Source organism: Felis catus, chromosome C2 (genome assembly GCF_018350175.1).
Source record: "Felis catus isolate Fca126 chromosome C2, F.catus_Fca126_mat1.0, whole genome shotgun sequence".
Lineage (NCBI taxonomy): Eukaryota > Metazoa > Chordata > Mammalia > Carnivora > Felidae > Felis > Felis catus.
Genome location: NC_058376.1, coordinates 154059868 through 154082030, shown reverse-complemented (window position 1 = coordinate 154082030; position 22163 = coordinate 154059868). Strand labels below are relative to the sequence as shown.

General features: G+C 41.6%; 1 long non-coding RNA gene across 8 annotated transcripts in view; it reads right to left on the bottom strand.

Moving 5' to 3' along the window:
- LOC102899814 overlaps positions 1 to 22163 on the bottom strand; it is a 264055-nt gene that overhangs the window by 118945 nt on the left and 122947 nt on the right. Inside the window, exon 1 of one of the 8 annotated variants that reach the window (XR_002145094.3) lies at positions 1812 to 2618. The exons of the other annotated variants lie outside the window; for them this stretch is intronic. This is a non-coding gene — a long non-coding RNA (uncharacterized LOC102899814). Of the gene's footprint in view, positions 1 to 1811; positions 2619 to 22163 lie in introns of those variants that run through there. 8 annotated transcript variants of the gene reach the window in all.

Sequence of the window (22163 nt, the reverse complement as noted above, 5' to 3'; positions counted from 1 at the left end):
AAAAAAAAAAAAAGTTGTTTCAAAGCCTTTGTCCTTCAAGCCCAACATCTGGACTTCCTCAGAGAAGTTTTCTGTCCCTTTGTTCCTTTGGATGGGTCAGAGGTTCCTGTTTCTGTGCGTGCCTTGTGATTTTTCTTTTTACTGAAAATGAGGCATTTTAATCTTCTAATGTGCTAACTCTGGAAATCAGCTTCTCCAGGTTTGCTGTCTTTTTGATAGTTGAAGGGTGTCTCCGTGCTGGGGATTAGCCTGAGGGGAACGCCTAAGACCTTTCCAGGTCTTTTCTGCTTCCTTCCACGGACGTGAATAGTAGCTTCCTACGTGACCTCATATATGTGGCTGCTTTGAAAGGTCCTAAAATCCTTAAAATGTCTGACTCCCAAAAGGTGAAAAAAGGATACATTAAAAACAAAAAAACAAAACAAAAAAAAAGAGGTACTCAGAGGTACTCTGAGCTGGAGGGCAGCTCAGCCAGCAGGCATTGAGACAATGCCAGCCAGCCTGTGTGCCCAAACCTGAGCGGTCAAAGCAGCAAGCAGCATTCAGAACACGGAACCTTGATGTTGGGAGGACAAGGTGCTTATCGCCCATCTTGGGTCCAGCAGGCCACCCCGGGAACGGCATAGCTGCCCGCCATGAGGCTAGGGGCTGGGCGCTGGGTACCACTGCTACCCTCCCCCAAAGGTTGAAACTGACTGTAACCAACTGCAATGTCCTAGTCAAGCTTTCTCCTGCAAGCTCCAGGCATTCAAATAGACTCCAGATATTCCATAATCATTACTTCAGACACTTTCTCCCAGAACAATTGTTTCGTAGGTGTAGAGCCAGATCCCTCGTGCTTCCCACTCTGTCATCTTCCCTGATGTCAGCCCCCAAAAAGATTCTAAGCAGTGTTAGAATGATTTCGTGAGGATTATCAGATAGAAAATGAATAGAACATCGTGATCCATAGGCTAAACAGAAGGATTAAGGGGTGGCCCCATAGGAAATCTCTTTTCTGGCTTCCTCCACATTATTGATGAGGAACAATTAGAACTCAATAGAGTGATGCTTTCTCCTACCTAGTTCGGTTTACTACACTTCTCTCTTTACTGATGTGAGAACATTCTGCAAAACACATCGGAGGCAGACAGACACAAGGGACCCACGTAACAGCCTGAATCAAAGCATTAAGAGGATCGCTTTACCATGACCTTGAGCAGATAAGCCAATCCGTCTTCTCCCTGTGTAGGCTCCCATACCCCATCATCCTCAACTGGTGCCCATAAATCAGAATGATAATCCTACATTTTAAATATTATATCCTCAAAGAGTAGCCAGATGTATTCTCCTGCCCAGCTGGGGAGATCATGACCATTCACATTTACCATAGAGATGATTACTGTCTGGTCATTACAGCCCAAAGGGAAATCTAAAATCTACTGGAGTGTTAGAAGGAAGCGTTCAGCTCACCAACACATTTGTAAGTCCAGACCGGGTATTATTGGCCAGGCTTGAGTTTCTATTTGCGTCTTGCTCTCCCTTATTCCTTCACTTAGTACAGCTTAACATGTGTATAGAAGCAAAGACCATACTGGGAGAAGAAAGGGGCCAATGACTTCGAAATTACAAGTCACCCCCTAAAGTTAGTGATTTTTCAAAAAAAAAAAAACCCTTCTGGAATGAACGAAGTGGAACGGAATGGAACGGAGGGCAAAAGAGAAACGAATAAAATAAGCAACTATCAAATGCGAAAAGTACTGCTTCCTAACACTTCCTGCAACAACTTTCGTTAAAAATAGGTATCCTGAATTACCGTGTAAGATTAATACCTTATTGGGAATTGTGATCCAAAAATCTGCAGTTCACCCTTTAGAACACCTGGATTTTGAGATCCTGTTCAACCATTTGGGGGAGGAAAATTTGAGATGGTTACCCGGCAAATGTCAAAGTATCAGGAAGTCACTATTATTAGAAATGGCACAAATACTAATGATATATAGTGGTTTGTGCACAAGCCATATGAATATCATCCCCCCCCCTTTTTTTCTGGGAAGGGTTTGTGCTGTTGTTTGTAGTTTTTAAAAATATTAATAATGCTTGGGCCTCATCCGGTAGATTTGCCCAGGACCGTGTGTGTTCGAAAGACCACATAGGGGAATGCACAGCTAGGTCTGGACACGGGCATTAGGGAAATGTGCCAAATGAAATACAGATCCAGAATAAATGTCCTTAATATCTGAGGGCAGCTTACACAGTGTTGCCTCCTGTGAGTATAAATGCTTGATTTCAACTGTCAGGGAAGGACTGTCTGTTTCAGAAAGCCACAGAGGGTGTGTGGTTATCATTTGAGATTTAACTGATGCAGGATTTATTCAGAGCATCTGAGCCCTCCCTTTGGAGGAAAAGCATAGAATTTAACATGCGTGGTGACATCAGAGGACATGAGCCGTGTGACAGGTTCTACAGTCGCTGGCTCTCACTCAGGAACTGTTCCTCGCCCTACACTGAGGGCTCAGAGAACAGTCTTTCTTCTGGAAGGGTGGCACCGACTCGAGAGCGTTTGCCCCTGTTCTTTCTGGCTCACGCCAGCGTTATCTGAATTTGGCTTCATGCTCTAATGACATAGAACAGAGACTTCTCAGCCCTTGCCTGTTTCAGGATTACATGCTGATGACCTTCTGGAACCACACCCACAATCTTCAGACTCTTACGGGCTGCCACCTCTCTGGCCTAAGGTCAGTCAGTGTCCTGAGGCTCGTTGACCAATGAGATGATGTTTTAAAGTGCGTTTGGTGGGAAGAGTCTTTTTGCGCTTGGAGTCTGAAGAAAAAGAAAACAAAAAACCCAGATATTAGGTAAGTACAAATATGTGGATCCCATTACCCCTTTTGCTAGGTGAAGTTTCAGACAGCCACACTGAAATAACCACCTTTGGATCACTCCATGCTCAGGACTGTACGAGGCCATGTGACACACATGGGTTTTTTTTTTTTTTTTAATTATTTATTCAAGCACTGGGAGAGGTCTGGGAGATGACAGACGATCATCATGGAGAACTGGGAAAGGGCTGGGCAGGCAGGAGATGGGACGGACATGCAAATTACAACCACTTCCAGCTTCACGTGGAACCCCTACCTTAACAGCCGCATCCTATATACTAAGGAACCCACTACGCCCCGGAGGTGGGACGGTATAAGTGGGATTGACATCTGGGATCTCCACTCAAGGAATATACGTTCTACAAGAAGAGATGAGACAGATGCATAATGTTCCAAAGAGCTGGATTGTAAACGACGGACCAGCGATCCGCCAGCGAAGGGTTGGTTTCTTGCACATCCCAGTTCTTACAGCTGCCAGCAATCCCAGAGAGCAAATCATTTTCACACATAGGAGTAGAAAATATTTTAACTATTTTTAAGCGAGACTATTTATTTCGGTTCGAAAGGAAGGGAAGTGAGAGATGAAATTTATCTATTTTCCCATGAAGCCAACTTACTACGAAATCAATGGAAGGAGGACAAGATGGCACCTTCAAGCACATACCTTTGCAGGGGTCAGTTGACTACTAGAGAGCAGAATTATCATCACTGGGGCTTCATTAGCAGGGACCTTGGTCCCCATTCCAAGCCATCGTTTCTCAGAGAAAAAGAACTTCCAGTAAAACAGAATTGCTTAACACCCCCAGAATGACCTGCCTGATATGGATCCTTTTTTGGGGATTAGGAAACAGCTGATGGGACCAAAAGGTCAGGAAGTAAATACTGGGCAAGAAAACTGGAATTCTTGCCTAAGCTGAGATAGAGTCAGACGCCCTAAAGGTCCCCACTGGGACAAGCTCAGGGTTGTGAAGAAATCAGATGAAATTCAGTCAGTGGCTGAAGTGTCCACAGCATAATACGCCGGTGATGGGATGATCGAGGGGTAACACCTGAGTTTCCTTTTTGAGCAATCCTCTGAGTGGCATTTAGCTCCCACTTGGAACGTTTCCAAAGTGCTTCTGAAAAACTACCCATAACCTCCTTAGACTACGGCATATATAAAAAGAAACGATGTGGGATTAAAAGCCTCTCATTACACCCCTTGAAGAGTAGACTGACAAACCCACGTGTGTTGAGTCAGGAAGAGAAACCCTATAAAACCTAATCCTTATTATTATTATTATTTTTGTACTGAACAAGGGAAGAATGGAAGTAGCCAAAGGTTTGTCTCCTCTTGGAAACATCTCTGTATAAATGGGTTTCTTACAAAGCCTTTCTCTTCATTCATTCACAATATGCTTTGGTTTAAGTACAGTTATATTACCCTAAAGGCTAGACCTCAACCTATGGGTTTCTCAAACTAAGTGCTAAACTTCTTCCCAATTTTGGCTACATGGTTGTGCATTTGTTTTTTGTTTTTGTTTTTTTTTTAATGTAGAATTTTGGCTTTTTAAGTTTTTTTTTAATCTAATTAGTCAATATGCAGTCCTATACTAGTTTTAAGTGTACGATATAGTCATTCAAAAATTCCATACGTTGCCCGGTGCTCACAAGTACACGTGCTAATCCCCATCACTTGTTTAGCTCATCTACCTCCCCAACTCCCCTCTGGTCACTGTCAGTTTGTTCTCTACAATTAAAAGTATGTCTTCATTTCTCTCTCTCTCTCTCCTTTGCTCATTTGTTCTGTTTCTTAAGTTCCACATATGAGTGGAATCATATGGTATTTGTCTTGTGCTGACTTATTTTGCTTAGCATTGGACTCTCTAACTCCATCCATGTTATTACAAATGGCAAGGTTTCATTCTTTTTATGACAAAGTAATATTCCATTGTGTTCACGTACACACGTCTGTATCCATTCATCAGTCGATGGACACTCTCGCTCTCTCCACAGTTTGGTTATTGTTAATAACGCTACTTAAACATCGGAGTGCATATATCCCTTTGAATTAATACTTTTGTATTCTACTGTAAATACCCAGTACAGCGATTGCTGGATCATAGAGTAGTTCTATTTTTAACTTTTTGAGGCACCTCCATATTGTTTTCCACAGTGGCCGTATCAGTTTGTATTCCCCCTAAGGGTGCACAAGTGTTCCTTCTCTTCCATATCCTTGCCAACATTTTTTTGTTGGCTACATGTTTTTTGGATTGGAGGTGGTGGTAGGTATACATTAACATCACATTTCAGGCAATTCCAGAAGTTTTGTAGACTCTAAACATCTCTGTTGGCCCCTGAAGTATTCTTATCAAAATTAAGAAACCCTGTTCTACTGGATTCCTTTAGATTTTTATATATTTGATTGTTCATTAGTTTTATTTCTATATAACAAGAATTACTGCTCTGTAAATATATTTTTAATTAAAAAAGGCTCACATTATAGGCAGAAATCCTAGTCCATTGACATCTACCCTAAAACAGCCTGCTTGGCTGCTGATTTCACAGTTAAGAAAGGGCCCCTGGAGCCTCTATAATGGTTCCCCGGGGTAACTTATTTATAAGTTAATTTCCAACCCTAGGTGGATAGTTCCCCCTTGCTCTCCTAACCAGGGTCATCAGATTGTTTTTGTAAGTTTGGAAAAATATTTTACATTTCATTAAACACTCTTATTTTTAAACATATTCTGAAATACATGAGAGTATCTATCTATCATCTATCTATCTATCTCAGTATAGCAAAACTCAGCTATACTTTCCAAATTTCAGAACGGATGCAGCTGTATCTATTATGCCAATGAAATTATTTCTAAGAGCCTCTATGAGATATTCTCCCATTCTCTTCATAGCAATCTGTCTCTATCTCTGTTTCTCTTTCTTTCTGTTCAAACACCTGACAATACAAAGCACCTCTAATGGGAGGAGTCTCCTTCCTCCACGCATGTATCCTTGACTGTATCCTACAGCCCACATTATCATAGGATATGAGACCTCCATACACGCCAGGCAATTCTCCCCTGTGCTAGAGCACCCAAGACCCCAGGCTCATCTGAACACACAAGTGAAATGGCCAAATGACTACAATGGCAGAGGCAGGTTCATCTCCCTTATCATGGTTATTAAAAGTATTTCTGCTTCATTACTAGGGACAGAACCTAAAGTGCATCCTGAGGTTGCATTCGATGCTAGGCCTGTGCATTCACTCTGGATAAGATCAAGGAGGAAGGAAGTGTGTGTCCTGTAATTCATGGATAAGTTGGCATCTTTCTTCTCAAATGGATAGAACGAACATCAGAGATTATTTCTCTGAGTAAACTTTTTGTTTGTTTCAGAGAATAATAATTCTGATTGGACTGCTTGTTAAGGTAATACTTGGCACAAACAAGGGAGTGCAATTATAACTAACCTCACAGCTCGGTGGAAATCCATCCAGAAAAGTGTGAAATGGCCTCTGCTAAGCAAGCATGAGGCAATGAGTCACAAACTCACAGAAAACACCTAGAAAGACACAAACACAGATGTCCTCTCCCCTTCCTCCTTTTCTTCTCGCTTCTCACACACCCACCAAGGAGGATGGTGAGATTTTTCACAGATGCAACGTGGGTAGAAGGGGCTTAGGTCGTTTGCTGGAATTTTTTGCTTTGTTTTGTTTTGTGTATTTGTTTTTTTTAAGTACCTCCAAATTTCTCCACAAATGACATTTTATCTCTAATTTTCATTTGCTTATTATTCCACAAAGTAATTTCAAGTGGGGAAGTCAGTATGCTTACATTGATACTGGCCACACTGTTGTAACGATTTTAGATAATCAAGAGAGACAGAAAAACAAAAAGGTGACAGAAGAGGGAAAGGAAAAGAGAATTAAAAAAAAATGTTAAGGACTGGCAAAAATAAAAGTCAACAGAGGATGACATATCCTTCGGTACCTAAATTATGTTAGCATTTTTCTGGCACCGTTGGATGGAGATTTATCATTTCTATTATTTAATAAACAGCAAGTTAGCTTCCTGTAATCTCAATATAAATCATGCTTAAACATCCTGGGATTCTAATTGCTTAACGAGCTCTTTCCATCCCCACTCCTACACACCCGGACAAGGAGAGAGTCTATTTGCCTTTTAGTGCTGGACTATAATTATGAGCTGTGCTTTGAAAATCTCAACTATGTGACTAGCTGCGATTGAACTTCTCCAAACTCGTGTCATCAAGTTACAATAAGGCAAGAGGGCGGGCTCTTGTCCAATATGACTGTCCTTACAAAAAGGGAAGGTTTGGAGGCAGACATGCACATATGGAGATGAGGACAGGGATTGAGGTGATAATTCTACAAGCTAAGAAGTGCCAAAGATGGCCAGCGAACCACCAGAAGATAGGCAAGAGACACAGAGTGGACTGTCTCTCATAGTCCTCCGGCAAAGCTGACCCAATCACATCTTGACGTTGGTGTCACTCAGATCTGCCATCCCAGAACTACAAGACGATGCGTTTCTATTGTTTAAGTCATGCGGTTGGTGGAACTTGGTGTGGCAAACTAATATACTGACCTTATTCTTTTTATGTCTTCCAACACCTACCCATCTCCCACAAAGGACTAAGTGCTCTGTGAAATCAGCAATAAAGTAGAAATCAGGATAACCAATTTTAAGGAGATATAGAAGGGCCCCCTTTACAACATCCCTATTTAATATCTTGATATTCCAGTGAGAAAACACGAAACCGTTGGAAATGCTCTCAGTCTGGGGAAAAGAAAAGGAAAAAAGTATGCCATGCCAGCCATATGAGTTCTGAAACAAAACTCAACAGTTTTCTTATTCTGAACCAATGTAAACAATCACAACTGTAATCAAGATAAAAAATGCAATCAAAAAAAGTATGAGTGCCACCTCACATAAGACTTTGTCACCTAATAATCACAGTGTGCTATGCCACGATGTCCCCAGATCCATACTCCAACATGTTTGCAGTGATCGGTTTTTACTCTACCTGCCTTGAGATGTGGAATAAATATATAACTAAATAACCACACATTTTGCATAGTTAGGTAGGCAAGTAAGTATTTACCCATAAAGGGTACTCATCTAACTTGAAGTGGGACCATAAAGCTCCTTAGTCCAATAGGTATCACACAGGGCATCACAGTACATTCTGGAAAAGTGTGGTTTTGCTTCCTTTCACAATTACAGCCATCATATGATAAACTATCCTGCCACTAAAGAGACTTGATTGACTCGCATGATATGTGTAATGAGGTTAAAAACAATTACCCGATTTTCAGAAGAAAGGCCATCTTAGCCGACATGAGAAATTTGATAATTATATATAGTTATTCTCAAGGATAAAATCAATACTATTTATTGCACACTTACTATGTGCAAGGCATTGGGCTTTGTATATATTATTTAATTTTTTAACTTTATTTATTTATTTTGAGAGAGAGAGAGATGAGCAGAGGAGGGGCAGAGAGAGAGGGAGGGAGACAGAGAGAGAGACAGAATCCCAAGCAGGTTCCACGCTGCAGGGCTTGAACTCACAAACTGCGAGATCATGACCTGAGTCGAAACCAAGAGGTTTCAGTCACTGAGCCACCCAGGTGCTCCTATATTATTTCATTTAATCCTCATAAAGTCTGGATTTTTTTTCTCTACTAACCTTTTATTTAAGAATTATACTTAACATACATGAATGGATGACTGAGTATTATTTTCAGAATTTAAAAATAATAGTTAAGTGGTATTGTCATTCTTTTGTGCCAACCCAAGTATCCATCCATGGATGTTTTGAAGTCAAAACTAGACAATACATATGACTTCCAGATACCTGTATGGATTCATAAGCAACCTAATTATATATAGACCTAGCATATCTCTTAAGCTAATTACAAAGTATCTCCTACAACTTTTTATCAGGGAAACAGGAGTGTTTTCCATTACCTTATGTAACCAATGGGCAGCATGTGCAAAGGGTTGTGGTAATCTCCATGAGGAACAATCTTTATGATTACCTATAAAAGAATATCCCATCCCCTTAAAACCTGATCATAAATTTAAGATTTTAATTAAGAAAATTAATACTACACAAACCAATGGGAGATGTGTTCAGAAAGCAAATGTGTTTCAAAAGAATTAAAAAATATATATTAACAGGACTAAAATAATAACAAGGTTCAACTATATTCCCATTCAGGATAATTTATATGGTTGATACAGTAAAGAATGTATACTTTCTTGTGTGTGTGTTTTTTTAAGTTTATTAACGTATTTTGAGAGACAGCGAGCGAGCAAGGGAGGGGCAGAGAGAGAGGGAGAGAAACAATCCCAAGCAGGTTCTGCGCTAACAGCACAGAACTCTATGTGGGTCTCCATCTCCCAAAGTGAACCATGAGATCATGACCTGAGCCGAAATCAAGAGTCAGACTCAACCAAGTGAGCCAGCCAGATGCCCCAAGAATGTATACTTTCAAAGTAGAGTGAGGTGATAAAAACGTTCCATTTTATAAGGATTTTCTGCTTACTCTATGCTTGATAGCCCCTCTGTGAGGGTGTTAAAGCTGTCATGATCCTCAGATGTTACATAACTTGCCTGAAATAACAATCTCTGACTGTGTTATTGAAAACCTATATTTAATATGAGCTGTGATTACTCCCCAGGGTTTCAGGGACAGGCTTGCCCTTTAAGGAAGCTGCGACATGGCTAGACCTCAATGGATGCAAGGAATTGAATGGCACCACTTTGGGTACTTTTGAACTAAAAGTATCAGATAACACACCCCAGGGTGTTGCCAGATCCGGTAATGCAGAACCGCCCAAGAAAGTGAAATCATTGCAAGTCTCTTTAGTCGGTTAACCCAATTTCTGATCTGACCCCACCTGAGTTGTAGCTACCGTTTCTCCACATTCACATTAAATTAATATGGACATTCTTGGGGCACTTGGGCGGCTCAGTCTGTTGAGTGTCTCACTCTCGATTTTGGCTCAGGTCATGATCTCACAGTTTGTGAGATCAAGCCCCATATTGGGCTCTGTGCTGACAGCACAGAGTCTGCTTGGGATTCTCTCTCTCTCTCTCTCTCTCTCTCTCTCTCTCCCCCCCCCTTTTCTCAAAATAAATATACACTAAAAAATTAATATGGACATTCTGGACTGTGAACAGAAATAGGCTGAAGAAACCAGAACTAGGAGCAAGGATACCCAAGGACCAGGAAGCAAAAATCATACCAAGAAGATATTTTAGGCCCAAGGGAGGCACGGAAGTTACAGCTGAAGATGGGGCAGCGAGACAGTGTGGGGGAGAGGGGTGGAGAAGAAGGAAGGGAAAGAACGATGGGGCTTTAAAGGAGAGATAACATTGCGGGGGTGACGGAAATGTTGGCTCCATTGTGGTGGGGCTTTCAGGGGTGCACCCATATGGAAGAACCTGAAGACAAATACTCATCAACAACAGGATGGGTAAGTAAGTTGTAGTGTGTTCAAACACTGCACAATGAGTCAGCAGTGAGGATGAATGAACTACATACATCAGTTTAGATGGCCCTCACAACCTGACATTGAGAGAAGCCACCGTGTAACCGTGTATGGTGTGATTCCATTTATACAAAATTGGAAGTGAGGAGAGCTATTCCGGGGAGCTGGCCGTCGGGAGGAGGATGTTTCGTGGAGCCCAGGGAGAGCGCGAGGCCTGGCAGGCTGCTAACGCTCCATTTCTTGGTCTACGGTGTGACAGTACGGTTGGGATCAATGCGTAACATTCCACTGAGTTGTACGTTTCTGTGTGCTTTGCTATTTTTAACACTGAAATTTTACAATTATACATCGATGGAATTAGAGTGACAGAGGAAAGAAACTATTCTTCCAAACCAAAACTGTAATTCTTTATACCTCCTAAGAGAGGTAAAAATGTGTCTCTATCCTACTGTCTTCTCTGCAAGAAGATAATTCAAAGCCTCTGCCACTGATAATTTGAGTATTATATATTCAAAAGTAGGGCTCAGTGTTTAGGCCTAGGGCTATAAAGATAAACTGCCATGTGAAATGAAATAAACAAATTTAGGTTCTATGAGAGATCCTAGGTGTTGAAAACCCTAATATGCATCGGAACATAATTATTTATAATTATTTGTTCACTCTCCTCTCCTTCACCTACTTCTTTGCCACACCGACTTTGGTCTTATCCACGCAGATATGGGGAGACATGACATTTGCCATATCCAAGTAGAATGTTTAGATGCATGGTGTGGCTTGGCTGGGGACCTCTTGTATTAACTTTCTACCAGGAGGACCGCACATCCCAGAGAGTGACAAGTCAGACTCCAAAATGCAAAGTACCGTCCAGCAAACTGATCAAACCCACCAAACACCTCAGGGTCCCAGCTGACCATCAACTGTCAGGCAACGTGAGCAAGAAAGTAAGTTCTGGAAGCCACTAAGATCTGGGGGATGTTGTGATGCCGTATAAGGAATTCACGGACCATTACAAACAGCAGAGGAACCTCTTTATCCTTAACTCCGATCTTAAATAACATCGGCTCTAAAGTCAAAAAAGGAAAATAAGCATTAATAAATGTTTCTGTTCCACAAAGTATCTAGGAGAAAATGGGGACATTGAGACTTTTGCAAAGAAACATAGCAGAAATAGCAAGAAAAAAAAAATTAAAGAAGTCAAAGAAGAATCAATATCTATTTACAGAGGACCTTCTTTTTTAAAAAAAAAATCAATCATAATACCTCCTGGGAAGGAAATGGTTTACAGCGCTCGTAATGTTTGACCCCAACCAGACCTCCCATAAGCAGTCTATTCCTCTAATTGGGATCAGTAACACGGCAACGTATCTTTAAAATGTTTCTAGTAGTATTTACTTGGGCATCCAGATTTCTTAGGATAAATAAACTTGGGATTTATAGAGCTGTGGGCTGCACTCAGATGGAGAATAGGAAGTAATCTGGCAGATTTTTTCTCTGTGAGTGCTCAGACACAATAAATACTGAGAGGTCCCAATCTCAGATCCCGAGAACAATGTTTTATACATACTGTTAATGCTCCTGCAAAGCCAAATTTTGATCCAGGGAAAGAAACACTTTATAGAAGCTATGTGATGGGTTCAGGTTGCTCTAGAGAAGAATGTCATGTATTTATGCTGCTCTCTTGCCTTATTCTTTCTACAGCTGGCCATGTTTTTCATTGGATAAGATAGGTAAGTCACTTGAGCATTTAACCTTGTGACGATGTACCGATCGTGATGAGAAAGTATTAGGTTTTACCGTGTGATAGACTATTTGTATAGTAGAGAAGACAGGTTACTATACCCTGAATATTTGTGTGCTCCCAAAAGTCATATGCTGACATCCCAACTCCCAAGGTGATGATACCAGGAAGTGGGGCCTTGGGTGGTGATTAGGTCATGAGTGGAGAGAGCACCTTGGGGGGATTAGGGCCCTCATAAGAGAGACTGCAGAGAGCCCTCTCCTCTCACCCCTTCTTCTGTGTGGGGACCAGGCAGGAAGTAGGCTGTTGTGCCACCTGGCACAGGGCCCTCGCCAGAACTCAACCATGCTGGCACGCCGATCTTGGGCTACCAGAGTCTCCAAAACCACGAGAAACCAATTTCTGCCATTTATAATCAATCACCTAGTCTATGGCAGTTACGATGCAGCAAGCGGAACTAAGACAACAAGGCCAACAGGCCATTTCAATCTTGTGCGATGACAGAAATCGGCATAGTGGACCAAGGAAAGAACCGATTCAGTCAATCCTGAATCTTTTCAAATTTTTTCAGTCACTCGTGCCTCTCAGAGTCTTGTGATTAATGAATAGTATGGTTAATTAGCATTTATTTAATTGCATTACTTAGTTTGTAAACTCTCAGAAGGAAAGCATTTTGACTCTTTACTTCTCTTTGAATACTGGTAAATTCTCTAGTATATCCATCCACTTCAATTAGGTGCTGAATAAAATATTTTATAAAGAAAAGAACATGTGATAAATATGGAAGTCATTTAAATATTCAGTGTGTGGGAATGTGAAATTTTTTTTTCTTCAAAATTTACTGCCATTGGCACAAAGCATACAAGTATACTATTTATTTTTAGAAAATTTTTATGAATGCTATATGATCCCGCGCTATTTCCTTCAATATAATCAGACCTTACGTCCTTCTGCAAGGCCCATTTTAAAATATACACCTATCAGGGATGGGCCCTTTTACTACATGATGGGCTGCATTTTATAACTTCCAAGGGAAAACAATCGTACTTAAATATGAGTAGAGATCTTTTTTTTTTTCCATTAAAGAAATGGTGTTCTGTGTCTATAGGAAGTACCATAAATATATCTTCTTCCAAAGTCCAAGAAGTACGATTTAATATATTAAAAGAGCAGAGGTGGACACTTACTCATATACATTCGGCACTAAAAGATTAGGTAATAGATTTAAATATAGTTCTGGCAAGTATTTTTTGGACTCTAAATGTGAGATCCCTCTTCTGCAAAATGTCGGCAACCCAACTAGTTGAGTTCTGGTTGAGTTGTGGTGACGTCTCTCTTCCTGCTTGCAGATCACTGGCTGGGAACCTCTTTTCTGTGACTATCAGTCACTTTAAGAGAATACAAAATTATTTCCATTGAAAATTTTGGTAACACCTACTAAAGCAGAGTTGCTAAAAATGGGAGGGCACTGTGGATCACCACTAGTGTATTTTGATTCATTTCAGGACTTGTAGTTATCTTCAACGGGGCCGGGGGTAAGCGATAAAATGTTCTCCTTTGGCAGATCTTCTATCCTTTACATATTATATGGGATTTTCAACTATAACAGATGACTGAATGCAACAAGGTACATGAACTTGAAGACTTTCATCTCCATTATTCCAGATGCGTATAGAGACCTTACGTATTGTTTTCTGTTTGACAGAGAGTGAACAAAATAATATCTAAGCTGACTAACTTCCTCAGAGCCTAGGCAAATCTGAATCAGGACAGGAACAATTTAGCACACCTAAATTCAAACTCTCAAAACAGAAACCGATTTTATTGTATCTCCTCGGTGCTTGGTTCTTATCTGGTAACGTGTATACTTTAAATTCACATCAACAGTAGTGAAGTATGAGAAAATAGGTAGAGGTGCCTCGTAAATCTCTTAGAAGTTATAAGAGAAACTGAAATATTTCACAAACAGTGAATTCAAACGTTACATAAAAACCCTGCTTAGAGGTGATTTTTTTTTTTTAATTTTCTGCCTCAATCTCTGAATCAGTAAAATGTGTAGCCATAATAAGTCTGCCTTAGCTTGACTTTCTGGTGCCATCAGAAAAAAAGAAAAAAAAGAAAAAAAAACCTTCCAAAAAACAGCTTTGTCATCACTGTAGTTATCACTATGAAATTACGGGCATTTTTTGTTACATTTGCTCATTTCCAGCTGTACTTCCTCTCCCCTTGCCCCCAAAAAAGAAGAAAAAATGAAACTAACTTCACAAGAATAATATTCGTTTTGAACCATGGCAGATCTGATCCAGACAAGGCTGCTTCTTTGCTTTTAATATTCCTGTCTACAGTTTAAGCTCTCTGTTTTCACTGATTACATGAAGCATGTAAATTTATGTTGATGTCTCCATTCACGTTAAATGGAAATTTGCCAATTATTACCCTAGCTCAGGTAAAACTTATATTTCTCTTTTTCTCTCTCTTTCTTCCCCACCCCTCTCTGTCTCCTCTCTTTTATCGGCAGAGTCTATATTAGTCACCAGCCTGCCCTCCTCTCTTTTCTCTCCTCAATAAACTTTTTGCCGATGGGGTTGACTTGGGGTGCCTTTTTTATTGAAGTCAACCAAAAAAACTGTAGTTGTGCTACCTGAACATCATGAAATATGAATTCAGAAAGGTAGTTTTATCGATTTCAGTAATCGAGTAAGACTAACCGAAGGTTTAAAAAATATTTCCTGGGAGATACCTTACTGTTTTGCCAACCTAAAAAAAAATCTTATTTTTTTTTTCTTTTCTGTATCACCTTTTTTGAAGTATTATGTACCCATTTTAAGAGTGTAACTCATGCTTCAGAAAACCGCATTTCAGGAATGAAAACTACAAGAAGATAAGGAAAGCCTTATTTTAAGGAGGAATGCACTGATATGGTGCATGGAAGCAGATAATTATTTTGCACCTTTTATGTGACTACAGAATGTGTGGAGTAGTGACCATATAAAGCACGAGCGTATGTCATTGAATATTAATTTTCAGGTCTTAACGTTTAAGCATGATGCGACATATTGAGGGAGAAGTACGTTAGAAAAGAAAACCTCTAAGGTTGAAATGCATTTGGATACATTTTGCTCTGAGTTGGCCATCTTTGCTCAGAATCGCAAAATAATAGAATTCCACTTTCTGAGAAGATACAACCAGAATAGGAGTAAGGCTTGCTAAGACCATTTTCAGCAGCCAGTCTAATTCAGTGTGTTATTTTTCTCTTTCAGAAGGAAAAATAGTAACTTTCCATCCTGCTTCATTTTCTCTTTCAGACGCACACTTTCAGTCCACGTACTAAGCACCACTTTAATTCCAGCCACTACATCTGATTTTTGCACATTATTCTTAACAAGAGGACCTTAAACTTGGACAGGATTTGACAAACCCAGTACAATTTGATACCTGGTTATTTCATTTGGCCCACACCACATCCCTATGGGAAGCTGGTGCAACACTATTCATCACATTTTGAAAAGGAGACCTTCAAATGCAGATTTGGTCAGATATCGGATAAGGTGATGCAGAGCTAACCTGAACGGAAAGGCCCAGGGTCTGAACTTGAGCCGAACGATGGGACCGATGCTGAGGACATAAAGCCAGCTACGGAAGCAGGTGAAAGTGATCAGAAAATGACGTGATGAGCGGCCGATGTGTGCCCAGGCAATCAGTGACCTCCACGGGGTCCAACTGTAATGCCAGGATGTTCTCACAATAGACAATCTAGCACAGAATGGAGAAGCCACCCGCAAAGACGCAGGCAGGAGGCTCCCACCTACAGATATTTGAGGGCAGTCACACAGCCATGGAACCAGGATTTTAGTGCCCTGAATTACTCCATCCTGGGAGACCAAGAGATACACGAGAAAACAATTCAGAATGATAACTGGGTTCCTGCAGCTTGGAGATGATGTCCCTCAGTGGCTCTACCCATCTCCAGGCTTCTATGCTTCAAATCTAAGGGGGGATCAATTTCAAATGCAAATTTGATCATCTGAGAGCTGTCAGTGGTCCCTCAGGAACATGTTTTAAACAGACCTTTAAGAACTTGATTCTCCCTCACCATTAGAGACTCTTAAAAATTGAGAATAAACTGAGGGTTGATGGGGGTGGGAGGGAGGGAAGGTGGGTGATGGGCATGGAGGAGGGCACCTGTTGGGATGAGCACTGGGTGTCGTGTGGAAACCAATTTGCCAATAAATTTCATATTAGAAAAAAATAACATACTACAGGAACATGATAGTGGGGACCACTATTGGTATAATTTTTAAATAAGCTGAATAAACCATCATGTTTTTCACTTGAAAAAAAAAATGGATTCTTCCTGACTTTCTCATTTTCTGCCATCACCTTTTCATTCTAGCACTATTTCGTGTTTGGGGGTCTTTTTGTTATTTCCTCCATCTGGCTGGCAAACCCTTTACCTCCTTTTCTGCACGGCAATATAGGTTCTGTCCTAAAACCACATGTATTTTATTTACTCATAACAGATTTATTGAGCACCCACGATAAGCACTGTGTTAGAATCTGATATAAAGATAAACAAGTAAAGCCTTTGAATTCTGGGAATTCGTGGCAAGGTGGTGGGGGAGGAGTGTGCAGATACAGGCCACTAAATAAGCCATTCAGTGTAGTGGTTGGTTTTGTTGTTAAAGAATTATTTTTTAAGGGGCGCCTGGGTGGCTCCATTGGTTAAGTGTCAGACTCTTAGTTTTGGCTCAGGTCATGAACTCATGATTTATGAACTTGAGCCCCACATCAGGCTCTGCAGTGATAGTGAAGAGCCTGCTTGGCATTCTCTCTCTCTCTCTCTCTCTCTCTCTCTCTCTCTCTCTCTCTCTCTCTCTCACTTTCAAAACAAATAAACTTGAAAAAAGAATTTTTTTAATTATTTAAAAAAAATTTTTTAGACAGAGAGAGAGAGAGAGAGAGAGAGAGCATAAGCAGGGGAGAGGGGCAGAGGGAGAGAGAAAGAGAAAAATCCTAAGCAGGTTCCATGCTCAGCGCAAAGCCTGACCCAGGGCTTGAACCCACAAAACTGGGATCATGACCTGAGCCGGAGTCAAGAGTAAGATGCTCAACTGACTGAGCCACCCAGACACCCCAAAGGATTGTTTTTAAAAGAAGTTATAATCATGATGTTCATACAGATAGCAAAAGAACATGTGTCAAAGGTTAAAAATTACATTTAACTCATCAATTAACAAGAGAACCAACAAGATCTTATAGAAGATTCAAAGGAGAATTCAAAGATATATAGATAGATTGATTGACAGATAGACAGAAATTTGCAAATACATAATAGGTCTATCCGGAGGGCAATAATCAAGTGTATTCCACCATATACAATGAATTTGCATTTCTATGGACAAGAACCATTTGGATTATTATCACTTTTGTACATTTTCCGGAGTTGTAAAATAGCTCCAAAATAATGAAAGAGAGAGATAACTGATGGATAAGCTAGACAGGACACACAGTGATGTATTCTTGCCCATTTCCGAGTTTTCCACAAATAATTTCCTGACAGAGTTGAGGCCTATGAGAAGCTGGTGATCATAGAGATTATGTACTTAAATTGGCCTACAGTTGGAAGAATCATGAGAAAGGCTTTATTGAATATCTGATGTGTTGATCGTCATTGTGAATGGGATTTTTCCAGGTAAATGTGACAATGAGGAACACAACCTCTAGCTGTAAGGAGGAGAAAGAGTTTTAAGCAAAGACCTCAAGGTGGTAAAATTCGTGAGTCTCAAGAGTGCTCCCTTGTGAGCACCAGCGGAATAAATTTTATGACCCCCCCCCCTCAGTCTTTTCAGGATTCTAAATACAACACTAATGTAAGAACTCCTCTCAGATGCTTTGAGACAAGAGCAGTCAATGGCCCTTCCATCTCAGGTTGGTTCCCAAAGTGTGGTCCCAGAACAGCAGTATTGGCATCACCAGGGAACTTGTTGAAAGTGAAAATCCATGGGCCCTAACCCACACCTACTGAATCAGAAATTCTGAGGGTGCACCAGGGAGTCTAGTCTAACAAGCCTTCCAGGTGATTCTGGAGAACCACTGTCTTAGAGGTACAGATAGTTACCTGAAGACCTGTGGCGAGACACTGCCTTGAGGACCTCAGCTGGAGGAAGAAAATCCTTCCACAATTACACAAGAAGACATATGGGTGAATATGTGATTTCTGATTTTAGAAAACAATTTATCTGCACATATATCCCTTCACTCCTTCCTCTAGTCTACCTGAACAGATAATTGCACCTCCTCTCAATCCCCAGGTCAAACCCACAGAGATATAGCATGACAGACATTACTGAATGGCTGAACCAATGGCTTCCACAAGGCAGAAACTCCACACCAAACCTCAGGATCAACACAACTGTTGGAGCAGCAGGAAAGCTAAGACGAATAATGGATTAGAATGCCTCCACCCCTCCAGGTGAAAAGAGCAGTCTAGTTCTCAATGAGGGAAGATCGTCCTTACACGGGTTGGGGTACGCATGCTGGATCCTGGCTCCCCCTGGAAAGCAGAGCCTACAGTAAGGACTCACATGAAGGGACTTTATATTGGAAAGTGATCTCAAGGAAGTGGAATGGGAGACCGAGGAGAGTGAGAGAGGGAACGGAAAACTCTTGAATTGGTCTTGCCTCTTGAGTGGAGGAGGTTGGAGTCCAACCTGCCCGCACTCTTGAGGAACCCACTGCATACACTTCCCAATGGTCCACCAAGGGTTGGAAGAGGAAGTACCGATCCATTTGCTCCCATCGCCTTTTGTCAAGTCAAGGTTTACTTTGTGGGGTGTAGACACCATCAACATTCCAAAATTCCAAAATATCGTTTCCAAAAGTGGATACTCAGAGAAGCCCTCAAACAGAAAGCCAGAAGTACCTATGCGTGTGAGCCAAGCTTCTGTCAGTTCTCACCTCCAGACAGCTGGTCACAGCAGCAATGGCTGGAATAAAAAGGGAGGCACAGGAAGTGGTTAACATGTGGGTATTTCCTTCTGGACCAGACCCTTCCAAAGTCAAGAAGATGATTCCACTTCCTCCAGCCCCAAGAGCAAACTGTTTGGCCCAGCCCACAAAGAGGATTTTGACATAACAGCAGAGTGGGGCCGTGGGAAGGCAGTGTGGACGCCTGATGGTCTCAGCTAATGCCCTTTAGCTCTGGAACTCACAGCCTGGAGGGTTCCATCTTCGCCGCTCACCAGTCGCACGTTCTGGGGAAATTTTATTTTTCCCAATCCTCAGACTGTTAATATAAACTTGTATTAATAATCCACTTAATGGTCTCATAAGCATGTTGGGATATGGAAAGAATATAATGTTTATGCAAAGTATAAAAACAGGGACAACCAAACTAACACAATATCTAGTTATGATAAAGCCTTTATTATGGCATAGTGTTTTATCATGTTCAAAACTGTACTGTTGTGTCAACCCCATCTTACAGATGAGAAAACTGAGGCACAGTGAGGTTAGGTAAGACACACACACACACACACACACACACACACACACACACACACACACACAGAAAATAACCCAGCAAGTATGCAGATATTCAAACAAAGCTTTCAGGCTCCAAAGCAACGTGTTTTTACAGCAATTGCTTTTCTTAATTTTTTTTTATTTAATACTCTATGTGATCGGTGATTTACATGAAACAAGGCAGCAAGAAGAGTCAGAATGGCCACGACTCCCCACTGCAAAGTGATTTACCGCAGGTTTCCCACATATACTTTTTTTTAAAGTTCATTTATTTATTTTGAGAGAGAGAAAGTGCACCAGGAAGGGGCAGAGAGAGAGAGAGAGATAGAGAGAGCGCCAGGAAGGGGGGGAGGGGGGGAGGGAGGGAGGGAGGGAGAGAGAGAGAGAGAGAGAGAGAGAGAGAATGAATGAATACCAAGCAGGTTCTGTGCTGCCAGCACAGAGCCTGATGTGGGGCTCGAACTCACAAACCGTGAGATCATGACCTGAGCAAAACTGAGAGTCCGACACTTAACCAACTGAGCCACCCAGGAGCCCCTCCACATGTACTTTTCATGAAACCTTTGCCCAGAATGACTAGAAAAAGAAATGCTTCAGTAAAAGGAGTAGATCTGTAGTATCTACAACTCGGGGGGAAGTGATGTGATTACAGTAGATGTGACGCGCCCAGTTCTTTAAGACTGTGTGTCACAGCCTACACTCCCCAAAGCTGACCCCCCCCATGCTGTTCCCTTGTGGTCTGCCCTTTCTCTGCCTCCCTGAAGTTAAAGAGTTTCCTCTGTAGTCTTGTGTCTGACGTCACTTCTTATCTTCCCGTTCCTGACTCTGCCTCCCCTTTCAAACCAGAACCTTAACGTGATTTTTTTAACCTCCTCTACCAGGTTCTTACTGTGATTCAAATTTCCCTGTTTACTTGGGGTACACACCCCGCCGATTCTAGCCCAGCCACTGGGACCGTCAGTCTCAGCTAAGCTCTGTGGTGGGAAAGAAGGCTGTCTTACGAGGTTGACCCCTTGGATAAGCTCCAGGCTGATAGAGAAATAGATTCTGCTATCACACATCCTTTCTTTATTTTTTTTTCAACGTTTATTTATTTTTGGGACAGAGAGAGACAGAGCATGAACGGGGGAGGGGCAGAGAGAGAGGGAGACACAGAATCGGAAACAGGCTCCAGGCTCTGAGCCATCAGCCCAGAGCCCGACGCGGGGCTCGAACTCATGGACCACGAGATCGTGACCTGGCTGAAGTCGGACGCTCAACCGACCGCACCACCCAGGCGCCCCTCACACATCCTTTCTTGAAATATGGTCTGGTACCTAAGAAGACTTTCATTAAAATGCATGACATCGGACTCTGTTGAGCTTCTGATGATCCCCATCCAAACGTTCTTGAAGTTTTTGCCAGTGTAGCTAAGGGTAAGGTTTCTCCTTCTCACTCTAAGAGGGTCACTCAAGTATGTATGTCTGGCTGGAAATGTGATAAAGGCCATGTCTACTCTTGGTATGTCTAGCCCTAGAGATGACCAATCGGTGGTGAAGCAGAAACAGGGACTGTCAAACTGAGGTCCCTGGCATTTCAAAGCCCGTGGTCTCTGTTGGAGAGGAGGAACAGGCTAGAAGAGAGATTTAGATATCATTTTCTTCTCGGCTTTCAACAATTTACTCAAGGGGGCAGCCATATCCAGCAAATATGGAAGACCTCCCAGATGCCCAAGTGGTTCCTGCCCTTCCCGCCACCTTCTGTCTCTTCAGGCTCGAGGAAATGAGGAAATGAGTAAATGTATTTGGGGTGGAGAGAGCCAAGTCTCTCAATGGTGGTGAAGGGAGTCACAGATAAGGAGAGGGGAGGGGCTGGCATGTATCTCATGGGATCAAAGTCATCAGCGTGAACACAAAGTTTATAATTGATATCGATATGCCCCAGCTCTGTGGCTGAGTGGGTCTAGTGTAATGTTACACCAGTGACAACGAGTGTACCTGGTGCCAGGGTGCCTTGGGTAAAAGTCTGATTCCAAGGCTGCTGTAGGGAAAGTCAAAGATGAGCCTGAGACAAATTCTTGGGCCAGTGCATGCTCAAAAATAATGGATACATACCAAAAAGTCACAGGAGCTAGAAAGAAGGGTTTCCTATGAGCCAAATCCGGAAAAACTTGAGCATCAAAATAGGTAAATATAGTGATGGATTATAACCCATAAGAGTCCATAAGTCCATAGTGATTGGACAAATAGATGATGGATAGATACATAGATACATAGCTAGGAAGGGACACTTCTTTTCAGTGGACTGTTAGCTATCAAATACGGATGAAATGATGCACCTTTTGATGTGATGCACCGAGAAGTGAGAATTTCACATCTGGGGTATTCCTGCCAAAAAGGCATAGTTTAAACCCAAACACGAGGGGGCAGGCAAAGACATCAAGGTCAAGAAAGACAAAGGAAGGCTAAGGAATCTCCGAATTAAAGAATGTGAAAGAGACTTGAGTATTTCAAGAACTGCATGATCCTGAACTTGGTCCTGGTCCAGGAAAAAAAAAAATCT